Source organism: Lacerta agilis, chromosome 6, assembly GCF_009819535.1.
Source record: "Lacerta agilis isolate rLacAgi1 chromosome 6, rLacAgi1.pri, whole genome shotgun sequence".
Taxonomy (NCBI): domain Eukaryota; kingdom Metazoa; phylum Chordata; class Lepidosauria; order Squamata; family Lacertidae; genus Lacerta; species Lacerta agilis.
The window spans coordinates 20,970,189-20,975,913 of record NC_046317.1 but is presented as its reverse complement, the minus strand read 5'-3'; the positions used below and the strand labels follow the sequence as shown (position 1 = coordinate 20,975,913).

Here is a 5,725-nt window from a genome sequence, read left to right as displayed (position 1 = left end):
TGATATATTTACAAACAGCTTTGTACAGGAGCATGCAATAATGGGCACCTCAGCTGATAGTGAAGTGGATAAATATCAAGGCAGGCAATGATATAAAGAGATGTCAAAGAATTCTAGCGGAAATGGCAGTGGAAATTGCCAATGCCCACATATTCATCTCATGTCTGGAAAGGAAATCAATCCAGTGAATACAACTGGTATTCACTATGCTGTTTTCAGTCTGCAAATAACAGATACAGGTAGATGACACATTTGCTTGTCTTTTCTTTTGCATTATGCTTCTCCATAAAGGCTCAGAGAAGTCAGAAAATCCTACAGGTAGATACCAAAAGGGATCTCTGCCCAAGCATTTTATGGTCTAGCTTTACATTGTGCTTCCCAAGTACACAGGTTTTTGCAGACTTCAGCTTAAAACCATGTAATTAAACATCAAGAGCCCAAGTCATGACTACTCACCTCAGTAATGGGCTGATTTTCCAGTCTGAAGAGTATCTAAAATCTCCCAGAAGCCTTGCTGTGAATATATGGCTATTCTGTGCTTCTCAGAATGCAACACTGCCACTTCTGCTTGCTTCCTAATGAAAATAAGGTCAGGTTGCTTTACTCAAGAGACAACATGCCAGGCACCAGAAACCTAGCAATTACATCATATTGTAATATGTAATCACATAGCCATAATGTGAGGATTTAACAAACCCTTGCTTGTTTTGTTTGTATTTTGTTCACCTGCCACACCCAACCTGCTTCTCGGCTATCATAACATCCTGTGCTTTACCCTCACCATCCCAGACATGGCGCAAGAAATCCATATCACTTTTTAAACTCTGCAAGCAAACAGACATTAAAATTCATCCCACCTCAAATAGCAATTTATAATTGCTTCTCAGCCTTCTGGCTAAAATCAAAGTGAAGTACCGGTATCTGTTCTTATCAGTTGAATATATAATACAGTGTGTTCTCTATGTAAGGACACAGTGTTAAGCCAATTTTGGAACCAGGAGTTGGATATGAGGCTTGGTCCCCCCACTATATGCATTGACTTGATATTGCAGGGCCCAGTGCAATTTCATTTTTGGTTTAGGAACAGGTGAGTGAGTTCTTTAACTGTTTTCCATTCTCGTCAATGACCGAAATAAATCGATTCATTCATTAACTTGTTTTCACAAGTATGTTATGAAAAGTTGGTTTTAAAAAAATGTTGGCGTGAACATACGGATTAGATTGGCAATTGACACGTTTTCCTTTTCCCCCCATGTTGGAGTTTTGTAGTAATTGTTCCTCCATTTCTTTGTTCTTTATGGCAGCCATCTTCAAAGGGCAACCACATGCAAGATGGATCAAGCTTGTTTTCTCCTGCTTTGGGGGCTAAGACCCGTGAAGGTAAATGGCATTTCTGTGCACTCTGGCACTCGTCACGGTGTCCTGTTGTGCCAGAAGCAGTTTAGTCATGCCAACCACATGACCCGGAAAGCTGTCTGTGGACAAACACCGGTACCCTTGGCCTGAAAACAAGACGAGTGCCACACCCCATAGTCGCCTTTGACTGGATTTAACTGTCCAGGGTCCCTTTAACTTTACCTATTTTATTCATACCTCCATTTCCCCTGCTGCTTTCCCTCAGGGAAACCCAATCTGTAGAACTGAATCAGAACAAACAGCAATCGGGCTTTCTGTGGATTGCCATTTGTTCTGATTTAGCACTAAATTATATTGGTCAAGTATCAATCATACTTGGAATTTTCCTCCGACTACATTGCAATGTAAAGAAAACGTACCTCATACAAACACTATTCCCCTCGCGCTACAACAGCACAACAATGGAACCCCATACCACCAACTGACCAAACTACAAATTCAACAGTTTGATGGCACAAGGAAAAAAACTATTCCTGTGCCTAGACGTTTTTGTGTATAGAGCCCTGTAACGACATCTGGATGGAAGTAAATCAAACAGGTAATGACCAGGATGCGAAGGGTCTGCGACAATTCTCTCTGCTCTCTTCCTGGCTCGAGCAGCATAACGTGTCTCTATTGGAGGCAAACTAACACCAATTACCCTCTCTGCAATTCTTACTGCAGATTTTCAAGGGGAAAGTAGTGGGGTAAAGGCAAAACTTCTCAGACTTGTGCCTAGAGTGCACTGGACCAGTGGAAAATTGCTTGAACCCATGCTTTCTAGGCACTGGACAAGCAGAAGTGTGATCAAGCCCTAAATTGTTGTACTTCACATGATTATAATAAACAATTGTTAGAAATGGCCTAACATTGATGTAACTTTGACTTCTTAATTCTGAGGCTGTATAGTGCTCAATATTAGCAGCAGGGTAATAGGTCTGGGACTTTCTTGTGATGAGCTATCCTGTCTGGCCTGCACGTGGAGTCTTCACTTAACTACCATGGCTAAAAGATGTTAATTAGCTATCCATCAATTTATCAAATTCTCTGTCAAAAGTCATTTAAGCTAGTAGTCCCCCACATACTGTGCTACAGAATTTCCACTGTGAGAAGATGCACTTCCTTTTCTCTACCCTGAACCTGCTACTAACTAACTCAAAGCAGTATTACCAAATAGTATTATAAGATAGAGAAAAATATTATCTCTATCCATTTGCCCAGTTTGCACATAACGTTAAAACAATGATTTAGTGTAACGAGGACAAGCTCTGCCTCTCCTCCTGGGAGTTTCTGCATTAACCACAGTTTAACATTACATAATTAACTCTAAACTGTGATTAATCTTAACTACAGTTTGTTGAAACAAGCCAGCTTCTTAAACTATACCTTGAAGTTGGCTTCTTTCTGCCACAGTTTGTTCAGATACAGATGACACAGCAAGCTGCGGTTAATGAACAAAAGAAGCAAAAGCTTCCATCCTCCTAATGGCTGAACCAGAGGAGGAGTGAGGCGCAAGCCGAATGCTTATTAGGATCATCCTCATAATATTAAATCAGGAGCGAGAAACAAGTGGCACACAAAATGCTGTTGAACATTCAACTCCTGAACGGCCAATTGTCAGGGAGGATCAATGTCACCAGGGGACCACAGAATACACACACTCCATCATGTCTCCACAAACTGTTTACTAAATTAAAATACCATAACATTTTCAAATAATTAACTGTTATCTGCTATTAACTTTGTATATTAAATCAACTGGCCTTTGCTTTCTAGTAGGTGAGGTAAGGGTCACTTAGGGAAGCAAAAGTATTCCCTTCTCAGGTCACTACCCAATGCATGCTGCACTGGTAACAACATAATGAACTCCGAGCCAAGTCAGACACTCAGTGGTAGTTTTCTAGACCCTGTTTTTCAGGAATATCCAGTGGGGAAAAGAACAGGACCCCTCCCAGCACTTTAGGCAAGATTAAAACAAATGCAAATATTTTGAGCTAGGCAACATGGATTATAGGTTTAGCTCTACAGTACTGAAGTAAATCAGTACCCCCACCTTCTCCAATGTGGTGCTTTTCATGTTTTCAACAAATCTGACTACTGGCGATAATGGCTGGGGTGGGTGGTAATCAGAATCTTAACAACATATGGAGGGCACTAAGTTGGTTCCCATTATTTTATTGCAAGATTTCTCCCACACACACATACACTTTCTGTTTCTAAATCAATTTTATTAGAGTTTGGAAAAAGGAATATAAAGATTATTATCTATTATCTATTTTATTGCAAGCTTTCAAAATTGTGAGTTAAGACAGAAACTTATTTTATTTACGACAAGGTGTTTTTTTTAAAAAAAAGTTGGGGGCTTTTTGTTGTTGTTAAGAAATGGCATTTTAAAGATTTGTGAGGGAAGTCCTTAGAAATGAACTTTCCGTTTAAAACAAAAATTAATAGGTACTTCTAGATTCTCCCCTTCTCTTGGCTGCTTTAAAAAGCAATTGAGAGTTGTTTTTCCATGGAATTTTACAAACTCTACAGATTGCTAACAAAAGAATTTTTTCATGAACAAATCCTCTCAATTACTACATATGCAGCATTTTCTTCTATAGACAGTGCCACTCAGCTTGTCTGTTATGGAAAGCTCTTTCAGCACATTCTATTTCTAGTTTTTCTTAGTCAGATCCATAGGCATTTGGCAATGAAACAGCTGAACTGATCTCACTTGATGCCAGCTTCCAAATGGCTATTAGTAAGTATGTACTAGAATCATTATCCCAAGGAGTTTCTTCCATTTCCCCTGCTTCAAAACCATGGCCTCCAAAGGGTATTTATTTAATCCTGAGTTGGGAAACATGTGGCCTTCTACCTCGTTCCATAAGATCCTCTGTATCGTTCAGCTGGATGCTGTGATTCCATCCCTAGTCTTTGGACCTCTCCAATGGGCATTTTTAAATATATATTACTGTAATACATTTATATCCCACCTGTCCTCCAAGTACTGCAAGGTGGCGTACATAGCTCAACATCTTTGTATCCTGTGACATAGGTTAGGGTGAAATAATGACTGGCCCAAGGTCATCCAGCAAGCTTCATGGCTGAATCAGGATTTGAATTCTGGATTCCAAAGTCTTAGTTGAGGGGTAGGGAATCTTTTTCAGTCATTCCCTTCTGGGTAAGGCTTCTGAGGAGCACATGGCAGGCAGGGCTAGAAGCAAAAGCAGGCTGAGCAATGAATGCGAAAGGTATCTTTGTACAGTAGGCTAGTTTCCAAACATATTCAGGCACTTTTCTTTGTTCTCCATCCAAGGAAGCAAGAGGCATTATCAGACTTCAATGCTACATTCCTGGAATACAAAAACACTCAAGAGGATGCAAAGCAGTACTAGGAGGGGGTGTGGCTTGAGGAGAGTCCCCAGAGCCAGATAGAAAGACCTCATCCCTATCCTAGTTAAGCAGTATAACCACTTTAACCGGCAGTAGTGAGCCAGCAGTAAATCACACTGAGCAAGTTGGAGTTAACTCTTTATTAAAAAAAACAGGATCTGCAGCTCATCTCCGAAAGGTTTCTTTTGCCATGAAAAAGTACTTCAAAGGCAACTTCCTGCTGCTGCTTTGGCAGTGTATGATTTTTGTCAGATGGTGACAAGGGAGAGTCTCAGGTTCAAACCAAGTTTTTAGAGCTCTCGCCCAAAACAAATTAAGGTACAAAAAATAGTCTTGAGAGTCCACATTAAGGTGAAAAGGTAATTTCTGGAGCCATGACTAGACTAACTATATGCTTTGGTTTCATCAAGGTACCGCACAATGACATAATTATTAATAAATACAGCATACATTCTGCAACATGATACCTCCTGGCTTTTGTAATACCATGACTGTGAAAATCACATCACATGTCACCTGGCCGGTTTTCAGACTTGCATTTCTGGCAGGCAATAGAGCTTCTCCCACAATCTAAAGGCCTAGACTCACTACTTGGGAAGGTGAGCAATATGGAAACATACATTCCTGAAAACAGCTGTGATCACCTGATACCACAAACAGTGAATTTTGTGGCATCTTAAGAGACTGTGCAGCCCAATTCCAAAGTTGTTTACATTTAGTATGGAGTAAGATCCACTGTACTGTAGGACTTGGTTCCCTTGTGAGCATAGGTATGTCTTAAAGAACAATCCTACAACAGGCTTTTAATCAGAAGCAAGCTCCAGAGTGTTCAATGAAGATTACTCCCTTCCTAGATAGTATGTTTAGGACTGAAGCTTTATTGTGGCATGAAATTTGGGAGACAAGAGCTTAATTCACCAGATGCATGAAACCAACTCTAGGGAAGTAA

General features: G+C 40.2%; 1 non-coding gene across 1 annotated transcript; it reads left to right on the top strand.

The window, feature by feature from the left end:
* The first annotated feature begins 875 nt into the window (after positions 1–875).
* On the top strand, positions 876–1,069 carry LOC117049303. The gene has a single exon (XR_004426936.1). It is a non-coding gene; the product is annotated as a U2 spliceosomal RNA (small nuclear RNA).
* Positions 1,070–5,725: the final 4,656 nt, after the last annotated feature.